This window comes from Phalacrocorax carbo, chromosome 9, assembly GCF_963921805.1.
Source record: "Phalacrocorax carbo chromosome 9, bPhaCar2.1, whole genome shotgun sequence".
Classification (NCBI taxonomy): Eukaryota; Metazoa; Chordata; class Aves; order Suliformes; family Phalacrocoracidae; genus Phalacrocorax; species Phalacrocorax carbo.
The window spans coordinates 11,640,424-11,651,568 of record NC_087521.1 but is presented as its reverse complement, the minus strand read 5'-3'; positions in this window follow the sequence as shown (position 1 = coordinate 11,651,568).

The window sequence follows — 11,145 nt, the reverse complement described above, 5'->3', positions numbered from 1 at the left end:
TTTCCTCCATATTTCTCTTGTTCTTTCAGGATACTCTTACCATATTTCCCAATGTTGCTCTTCTTTCTTCCTTTTCATCTGCATCCATGAGATGGGACTCAGGTTCTTTTAAATGGGTGAAGCTCCTGTAAAGCTAAGACTGGAAGGAGTTCTCATTTCATGATGAAGTAAAAGGAGGGAAATCCACATGTAAAATCATGAAACAGCAAATAGTGAAACCTGAGCAGGTCAGTCTGCAGTTTCAGGAAGATGCAAAAGTGAAGAAAAATTATGTATTCCACAAAGCATTCAAAACGTGCTTTAGAGCTCTGTAGAAAAACCAGAAAGCACTGTGTTCTTTGGAGCAAGTGTAAACCCAATGTCTCAAAGCAAACAGCTGATATTTCTAGCAATGAATTCTTAAACACACAATAATATTTTTGTCTCTTCCTCATCCTCAAAGCAGAATTTAGAAATCTTGAGAATTCGTCTGTCCCAAACCACACACTCTTATCCAGCTAAACAGATTTTAGGGAACTGCAGGTGAAAGTATCTATAATTCATTTGAGTGTCAGGACATCCTCAGTGCTTTATGGCTTTGCAGCATTATAAATGAGCTTCTCAACATTGTAGATGAAGTCTAAATGGCTAATTTACAATGAATAAAAACAATAAAAAGAAAGTTATCCTTGGTGTAAGTGCAGAGAAGCCAATGAGTGCGCACCAGCGTTGAACTGAAGTGACAATGCAGTTTTCTATGCACACCTGCAAGTCACCTCATGCCAATGGCATATTTCTGATCAGATAGAGGTATAGTACATACGCTCCTTCTGTTTTCATTTGTGTTCATCCCCCTCAAGAGTCCTGTTACAGTCAAACAGTAAAAGCTATTGTATGGGACCTTATATTAACACTGAAATACTGAAGGAAAAAACATAATGTCTTTTATGCCGGCTTAGTGAGCCAAACAAGCCGAACAACTACCCTTGCAGATGTGGGGGCTGAAATGCCAGCACTGTGCTTTCAATTCTAGCCCTTCTAACATTAAACTTATTGTGCTCTCAGAGAAAAGCATACCCAAGAAAGAACAAAGTAATGTGTTTCTAAAAGAAAGAGCAATATCTTCTCACTTCTTTCTGTAAAGATCAGCTGTGAACCGAACACAAATTGACTGACCCCACATGATGCCATCATTTTGTGTAGTACTTAAAGGACTGTGGAGGCAAAATAGTTTTAGCACTCAGCAGCATCCTTGTGTTCTCCAGGAACGTGTGACCATCACCAAAAGGAGGCTGTGGAAGGACTTGGATTCCACCCAGTCACCATTTTCTGATGGAAAACCATTCAGATGGAAACATTTTAACTAGCTCAAATAGATCACAGAATCACAGGTTGGAAGGGACCTCAGGGACCATCTAGTCCAACCTTTCTGGGAAGAGCGCAGTCTCGACAAGATGGCCCAGCACCCTGTCCAGCCGAATCTTAAGAAGTGTCCAATGTGGTGGAGTCAACCACTTCCCTGGGGAGATTATTCCAGTGGTTGACTGTCCTTACTGTGAAAAATTTCCCTCTGGTGTCCAATCGGAATCTCCCCAAGAGCAACTTGTGTCCATTCCCCCTTGTCCTCTCCATGGGACTCCATGTAAAAAGGGAGTCTCCGTCTTCTTTGTAGCTGCCCCTTAAGTACTGGTACATGGTGATGAGATCCTCTCGAATATACAACAGTTTTGATATAGCAGCCCTTTAACCCTAGGTTTCTTTTCAAGTTTAGGTCCAGGGTGCCAGCAGCAGTGAAACTCGGTAGCCTTGTCAGCATTTGCAGAAAGCAAAGAGGTTGCCTGCAGAAATACTGGTTCTTTAGTTTGCTTAGACCGACTGCACTGGGTGACAATATGCAAAAATCCAACCAGTCCTACTGCTGACATTAATCTATCCCTGTCACTTTGATTGTCTGTGACTGAAAAGCAGAAAGTCATTTGTTCAGGTCTGAGAGAAGGAATTAACACTTTTATGGAAAAACTGATGTGATTCTTACAGGGCCTAATCCTGGAAGAGGTTAAACACCCTGGGTTGCTACTGACCTCCAAAGGGAGCCAGGACATTTACAGGTTCATTATTCCACAGACTTTCTCTTGCTATAAGCATTAAAATGTACGCCCTTTAAATTCTGGCCATGATACCAGAGTAAAAAGGAAAACAAGCAGGAGAATTGTTTCAATTGGAGTGTCATGTTCTGCTGAAAATAAAAGGATTCTGCCATTTAAAAAAAAAAAAAAGGTGTCAAGTTATTATTCCCTTCCCCTCTGCTAACATATGTCCTAAGCTTTCTCTTTTAGCCTGGCAATATTTTAACAAGTTGATAACAGCAAGAGGAGAGGGAGGGAAAAAAAAGTAGAACAAAAACACTTCCAAAACTGTCCTTTTGAGCACTGAAATAAGCTGCCTAGTGAATCCACCAGATACACTGTCAAGGGGGTTTCAGGTTAATTTGCTTTATTTTTTACACATTAGGTATAGAACATTGGACCAGATCCTGGTTTTAACTGTACTGTATTGCTCTATACAGTGTAGGGGGTGTTCAACTGTAGCTACATCTAATAATGCAGGGTCTGTCCCATGGCATGGGTTTTAGATAACTAGTAATAAGCATCTTTGAGAGGAAAAAAAAAAAGAAAAAGAAAAAAAACTTTTAAACTTTTTCCCTTTTATGAAACAGGCTTTGGTTTAATTCTCAGGAGAATACATTTTGTGCCTTTGGGATATTGGTTTATGTCACAGAATAAGGCTCATATGGTTTATCAAAATGCTGAAGTCTCTACAGTAAAGAAGCTAATAAAATTGTCTTTTTAAGAAATTTTAGTCTCATAAACTTGAGTTACTGTTGCTGTGTGGGGCACTGAGCAATAAAAGCATGGGAAGAGGAAGAAAACATTTTGCTGGCCTCTGCAAAATATCTCCTAAGCATCCAATGCGCAACTATAAGAATGGCTAGGGGAGGAATCCACTGAGATGGGGCACTGCCGAAAGATTAGGCTCTCCGCCGTCTATCTCATGAAGGCTTCAGTCTCTCCCAAGTAAGACAGCCAAGGTCCAAGCAGATTACCCCTCCATAATGAATGCCAAGCTCAACCACGTTACACTGGCTAGTAGACAGCCAAAAAGACATGTTCCTCTGCTGGGATGCATAGAGTGCTGGGCTCAGTTTCCCTCAGTTTCTGATGCACTTTCTGGACTATTGTCCTAGAAACTGGCAGAAAAGAGATACCTGGTCATATAGAGTGTTTCTCAGTTCTGTCTATACTGCTGTTAACATATTTCCTGAAAAGGCAAAAAATATTTGCTTCTGGGCAACCAGAATTGTCTGGTAGATATGTCTAACTTGGAGCACCTGTCTACTTAGTAGGAATGATAAATATAAGGGAAAAAACTATGGCTTGAGAAAAAAATATTTAACATCTGTAACATGATAACCCTTTGAAAGGTTTGGGTTCATGACAGTTTGAGAGTATAACATGAGCTGCTGCATTCAAAGCTGTTGTTACCTAACTTGTCATAGTATTTATATTAAAATACTGTTTGTCACATTATTAATGTATAATTTTGGCACTAATTCTCTTAAAAATGAGAACCAGCTGGGACAAAAACAGACAACAAAGGGCGATATACTCTATGATTATGCTAAATAAGCATAATCAAATAAATTAATAGGAAATTCCTTCAGAATATTCCCTCAAATCTGTATAAGCAGTTCTCTGATGATAGATAAATGGTGACTTGGAGACATATTTTGAGGAGTTATAGTCACATATAGCTTCTAGCCTATGCATAAAGATGCATGTATTGTTGAAATGCATTGCTATACCTGTCCTGGCTGCGCTGCCTTCCGGTGTAACTTTTTATGTGTTTGTATAGTCCACAGAGCAACCAGGCTTTGATTCATTACAGAGGGTCCTACAGAACATGAGGATGGGAATCCTGGACATCACCACAGCACTTCTTGTTAAGGGGAATTCATGGATAATTTGGTCATCAATGTTATTAAACATTAAGTATGCAGAAATTGATGATTTAGAAAATCCTAGTACTGAATTATCATCATTCCCAACCTCTAATCCTCCTACCTGTAGTACAGTTTATGGTCTGGGCTCAGCAACCCGACCTAAAAACCTGACCAAGACACCCTGATTAAACCCACGTTTGTACCTTGTGGAGTCAACAGTGAGAGAGGCCTCAGACCTCCAGAGATCCCATCTTTGATCTGAATCACTCCCTGAAGTGACCTTTCTATCCACCAACTTAGGGAAGTGAGTTTCCTAACAGAGACGCCTCAGTTAAGTGACCAAAGTTAAACACAATTCTTCAAGGCCTTTGTTATGTTTCTGTAACATCATTCAATTTATGGCATCTCACAGATGACACATAAACACTTCAAGCATGGCATGTCTTAAAGGACCTTGGTTAAAAGACTAATGCAGATATTTACATTCACAAATCAGCTTGATGAGCTATGGGTTGTTTATCCAGTCTTTCACAAATGTGGGTGCTGGGATGCCAATATTTCTCAGGCATTAATATTCCTGAATATTAATATAGAGCATAGAGCACCGGGGCATGAATTAGTGCAACTGTCATTAACGAACACTGCCATCTGTTGTCACTGCATTGGCAGGATCATCCTGTCCTTACCACTTCTCCCTGTCTTTCACTCCTGGTACCAGAAAGTCACAGCATGTGACTTTCTTCCTCCAAGCATTAGACAGGCACTGCTCTACTCCAAAACATACTTGCTGCTGAGGCTACACCAGCCACAGCTATAACACCTTTGACTGTTCCCTCAAGCCAAGCATTAAAGGTTGGAGCAAACAATTCTCCAACATAAGGCTTTCACAAGAATCTCTGAAATGATAGTTCTGAATTTTACAAAGTGCTCTGAAGACGAGAAAAAAGCAACAGCTCCTGTAGTCTTACTTCTGTTTACACATCAAATGATTGCTCTAGCCTCTGTTGCCTTGACTCCTGGCCATTTCTTCCACAGCTTTGCAGATTGCAGACCAGCTTTCTCTGAATGTGACCTGCATTACCTGCTGAAATGCTGGATCTAAGCCCTGCAGATTCTGTTTCAGACAACCTTTTTCAATGATGATTCCTTACCAGAACCAACAGTTTAAAGCCTTCCAGTTAACTAATCGTATGTATTGCATACTTTTAAATCTCATTTTTAAATGAGATTTTAAATGAGATTTTAAAAAGCCCAGCATCTCACAAAAATAATGTCTATTACATCTTTGCAGTTACCTTCATCTACGCAATTCGCAATCTCCTTTAAGAATCTCCTATGAGATAAGATTTATTCTCCATACTGCTTTTCTGGTAGACATTAATTATATCGCTCTCCCTATCCCTCCCATGTCCTTGAGAAACAAGAACAGTTCCTTGATTCTCTCAGGAGTGCTTACTGAGCATTCTGCTTTTTCTGGATCGCTCTTAATAGTTTCACCATATCAAACATCTAAGAGAACAGCAGCACTACTACCATTTGTTTTGTTTTAAAATCAGCTTATACTGGTTGTCCTAACCTGCCATGCATTAGGGAGTGTGTGTTTTCTTGAGTTTCCTTGTGAATTTTTATCAGTTGTAACTTCTAGTGTCTATTCTAGACTCACTTTCTGTTTGCAACGTATCAGTTGCTTATTCTTGCTGATGTTGTTTCTCGGTGATACAGAGCTAAGCTTATACATTTAAATGTTTGTTTTCTTGACTGTGAAGCTAGAACTTTTTGTTCCTACAGTTATCTGGTCTTAAAAAATCCTGGGGTTTCCTGCCAGCTTTTTTCTTTGTTCTTAATCAATTACACTCCGTTGCACTCATACTTTTCCCTGAATTTGTCCATTTGAAGTGGCATATACTCCCACAGAGGCCGGTCCGCCATTCACCCATACTGAATGCTATCAGGTCTACTACAAAACATTGACTTTCCAGTCCAGTTACAACTTCATTTTTGTTTGCTGTAATGAAGTTTGAAGCCAAGTAATGTACAGGAAGGTAGACACCTTTTTACCAGAAAACTTTCTTTTTATCAATTTTTAGAACTGTAATGATATTTTGCAACAGTGCCTGCCACCATCTAGCTACGCCTTCCAGACTGGGGTCCTTTGCAGTACAGTTTTTCCTTCCATACATTACCAAAGTAAATGCTCACACAAGCATTCACATAATCCTCTGGGGCAGATCTATGATCTATTACAGAGCCCACCTGTACTTCCTCCTGAGCATTTGAAATAGTACATGGATTCATATGCATTCAAGATGTTGTAGTTCTGAGTTATCAATGACATCTTTAATATAGAATTTTATTTTCTCACTCTCTATTTCCTAAACAGGTTACAGATAGAGGTTTTAACATTCTAGTCATGCAGATCCTCCCAACAGGTTTCAGTAAAGCCAGTTAAATCAAATTTCTTCTCATCAATGAGAATTACCAGTTCCCCTAGCTCATTAGTCAGTTTTGTAGCATGGGTAAATGATTTAATGAAGAATGCCTCGCCTTCACGTTCCTTGCCACAACAGACCACATTGTTTAAGACACACTGAGTTTAAACGGGTACTGCCTTTGCTGTTTCTATACCCCTTGTTCACTTTGCTGCTTCTCTTCCTACTTATTCAAGCTGGTCTCCAGCTGAGAAAATTAGCTTCCTATCCATAAGATACAGCCTGTTCTGGACAGTGGCACCAATTCCCAGTAAACTGTGACAAAGTTCAGTGCTCCACAAAACCGAAACCTCTGTTTCCACCAATCAGCTATCCAGCCACTGATCTCCAAGATGTTCTTTCTTCTGTTTTTCATAAAATGAGAAAGATCACTTGAACCTTTATCTTCGTTGCTTGTCTTCTGTACCTCCCACACCTTTATTATTTGTACCGTTCCATGTACTGTTTTTTGTTCCCATGTGTACTTTTTGCAGAGCAAGACTTGCCTGACTGATCGTTCCATCCAACGTTTCTGTTACCTTTCTATATTTTTGTATTTGGAAAAATACAAAAAAAAAAAAAATGTTATCCCTCCTTCCTTTCATGAATATTCTTTTTATTTACTTTTATTTAGCCTATGGACCACACCTCTTTCCATTTAAGACATCTTAAGAAGTTCTTTGTTCCTGTTTATTTCCTATAGTAAGGAAATTTGTCAGAGAAGTCTCTCTAAACTTGTCCTCTGTTTCTCAGCAGGTGACTCAATAGGTATCTGACATTGAAACAATACCAGTAGTTGGATAAACCATCTCTTAGCTACAAATCACTAGTCCACCGACGTTTACAACCTAACCAGTTCCCTTGCCACTAACCCTTTTTCTGTGGAGTCTATGGCAATTAATTCCAAATCTAGTTGCCAGAAAAGCAGTTCTTTAACTCTGCACTATGCTGAACTTGGCATTTCCAGATCACATATCTTATCCTCCAGAATAGCCATAAATTTGAACTTCCTACATCATAAATCTCTCCAGCCTTTCAACAGAACAGTATAACACTGCAAAGACAAGTCGCAGTGAGTATTTCTTTATCACTCATTTTACGCACACAGCTCCTCAGTACCCTTTCCCTTCCAGCACAGGCTCTGTGTAATGTAAATAATTAACATTTGTGAGAATTTATATGCATATGAATCCAGACCCTCATTGATCCAGACTGTCACAGCAGTATCAGACATGGCTGCATTCATAATAATGTTTTAAAGCACTGTTCCAAAACATTTGAATCAATGGACCTTGTCAATCTGTGTCATGTCTTGCAGACCACTGTGAATCTTAACAACTCTGAATGTTGTTTAGAGTTGTTGGCAAGGCCACCCAGACCACCTCCACCCAGAGCAGAGCCTTAATATCTCTTGCTGCTTTGTATGACTCCTGCAGGCCACTGACCATGTCTTGTGGACCAAAGACACTTTACAGAAATAGGCTTAAAGAGCTACAGCTCTTCCTATTAGCACTCATGAGACACTGGGTCCTGAGGAAATGAATAGGTATGATCTCTCATCTAGAGTCAGGAGAACCTTGCTTTACCTGAAAAGGAGATTTTATTGGACACTTTTTTTGGAAAGAAAAAATCCTTTTCACACAGCAATACATTAGTATGTAAGCTAGAATAAAATTAAACCATAGAAAAAGGTGAACATGAGCTAAAAACCCAAAAGCTTAGTGTAGGATTCCTGCACATTACAGCTCTGACATGACTTTACTATCTTACTGTCCTTGGTTATGTAAGGAGGAAAATGACCAAAACAAAGCTAGCAATCATCCTCTTGTAAAGAACAACAGCCTGGATATAGAAATCACATACTACCAACTTAAATAGAGACTTTATCTATATTCCAAGATTTACCAGTTTAATTAAAAACTTAGGCAAAAATCACCCTGGTTTCACTAAATGGGTTTAAGAACCACATCTTTAGAGAAACCTCTGGACATATATTTTATTACCTAATTCATTCACCCATTACTTCTTCAGACTAAAATAAAATGTGCCACTTTAGAGCTATTTTTATAGGCGGTGTTTTAGTATCAGGCTGCTGAAGGGAACAGTGCATCCCTTGGTTTAGCGACAAAAAAACATGGAAAACAATTGTTAAACCACTGCCTTGTGTTAAGTGCATGCACTAGCTGGTATTTGCAGGTCACAGAATTTCTTTATGATAAAGGCAGGATTTCAGCTGTCTGCATATTTGTCTATGCTACAAAAAGCTACAAAAATATAATGTAACAAAACATAGTGCACATCGAAACACACTCTGAATTTCACAGACCAACTTGTATTGGAGAGATACCTACCTCTCCTAACTGTTCCAAAATTTCTAGAGTTTTTTAATTTCTCATCTCAAACCAAAATGAAATGAGTAATGAAATAATTTTCAGGGATCAGATGGCCAACAGGCAGCTGGGCAAGACCTGAGATAAGTTTTTTAAAAGTGCTGGAGGAGGCTTCCAAAGAGGAATGAAAGCTACATGTGATGTTTTCCGAGCTGATAGCCTGCAGACAAAAGCAAAGCCTTTGCTGTTGAGGCAACATTAAAAAGTGTCCTGACAGATTGGCAAACTCAGCTGCAGCATCAATCTGAGATGGAAGAAAGTGCCAAGAATAAGACCCGTCTTTTCAGGAACAAAAGTTACCAGGAGCGCTGCAAAGCTGTGCTGGAGGATTTCAAAAGCATCCAAATCAAATTCAAGGTTTTGAATCTTTTCTTTTGGTCTGGGCCCAAGTTATCTTAAATATCTACTGCGATTTGGAAAGGCCCAACAGTACCTTCTATAAGTGCAGGTTTTCTCTCTCAGGAAAATATCTTTGTGTCGGGCTAGTCCAGTCTGTGGGGTAAACTCCCCCATGAACTGGGAACTTAGAGCATCACTGACATCCTCACCTTCTGCTCTAAGGTCAGGGCAGATTTCCATCTGTTTTTACACACTTGTAAAAAAACTATCACAACAAAAATCCTATCAAAACAAGGCACTTTACTGATCAGGTTACACTCCCTACAGAGAGGACCAGAGGACAAACACATGACAGATGGCAGTTACAATGCTTAATGCACTGCTGAATGGTACTCAAATACTGTGGTGATAAAGGTTGTAGGAGAGCCGATATAGAGGAAAACAGGTAGAATAGAGGCTGCTGGGGTTATACAATAAGGCACTGACAATGGGAAGAATGGCTCCGGTGTGAGTTCATTGTATGGGAAAGTACATGCAAAGGATTCAGTTACCTCCACCATGAAATCACACACTGTTGTTAAAAAGGTTTCAGTGATCTCAGTCTTAATACATAGGTGTTTTAAATGGGAGGGTGACATATTAGTGTAAAAGCTTGCAAAGAGGACTCTGCCCCTCAGAGAAGTCTTTTTTCCTCCCTTCAGTTCCATATGTCTGTGATGCTGTCCATTGGATGTGTCATTAAAGGGCAGCTGGTAACCTGCTAAGTCTGATGAATGTACACCATGAAGTAAGCGCATACTCAGCTGCTAAGTACTCTGATACGTATAGTTTTCCTTAGATAAATATATTTAAAACATTTGGGCACCGCTTGCAGTTTAAAACCAGGGAGAAGAAAAGGGGCAAAGAGAAATAGCTTTATGCTAATCTGCATTTCATCTAATTTTCTGTTCTGCAATGAAAGACAGTCGCTCCTTCCTGCTTAATATGGAGATGGAGGCGAAGTTAGAACACGAAGGAGAAAAGGTCAAGAGGTTCAGTAATACAGTGCTGGGTAATTTAAGCCATGTTATTAGCTACCTTACCTCAACGTTTTTTTCAAAAGGACAATACCTTCTCCCACTTCTGAGTGTTCCTCTTTTTTGTAATAAATCATTGGATGCTTCTAAACCACCACTGTGCCCAGAGAGTCAACACATATAGATCATGTTTATACTAATCCTTGACCATTGTGCTCTCTCCCTGCATAAATCATGACCCCTTTCCAAATATAGTCACTAGAGTTGCACTTTCTGTAGTCAAAGGTCAAAGTCCATAAAGCAGGTATGGGGTTTAAGGCTATGGAAAGCTACTGGTTATTAACAAAACTCTGCATTGAATTGAATGTGTAATGCGCTGTAACCCCGAGCCCTCAGCTCTATGCTGATTGACTTCCGTACAGTTTTCAGTTCAGACTGCAGCATTTGTTCCTCATTAAATCACTCCAGCCTTACACCACCAAACTTTTAGATAAATTCTCCATCTATCAACCATTCACTTGATGCGTGTGTCCAAGATCAGCTGTGCACCTCGGCACCTGAGCCCAAACCCAGTGCTGCAGTACAGCCCCTGAATCCATGCTGCACACAGGTGGTAGGAGCCACAGAACTGCTTCTCCATTTGTGTCAGCTTAGGGACACAGGAATGGAAGAAGCAGACAGGGTAAAATTTTGAGGTTTTTTGGTGGCTATATATTCCACATTAAAATATCATGTTTAAAGTGGTGAATATGGCAAAAGAAATGCATTTCGTGTGGACCTGATTCAAAACTCACTGAAGTCAATGGCAAGACCTCATTGACTTTAACAGGCTTCAGATTAGGCCGTTGGTATTATTCGGTCCATTATCCTGTGTCCTCATTGTGGATTTATGTGATATTGCTATGATTTCCGCTATGTATTGCTTCAAACCTCTTACCCTACTGTTATAAAAC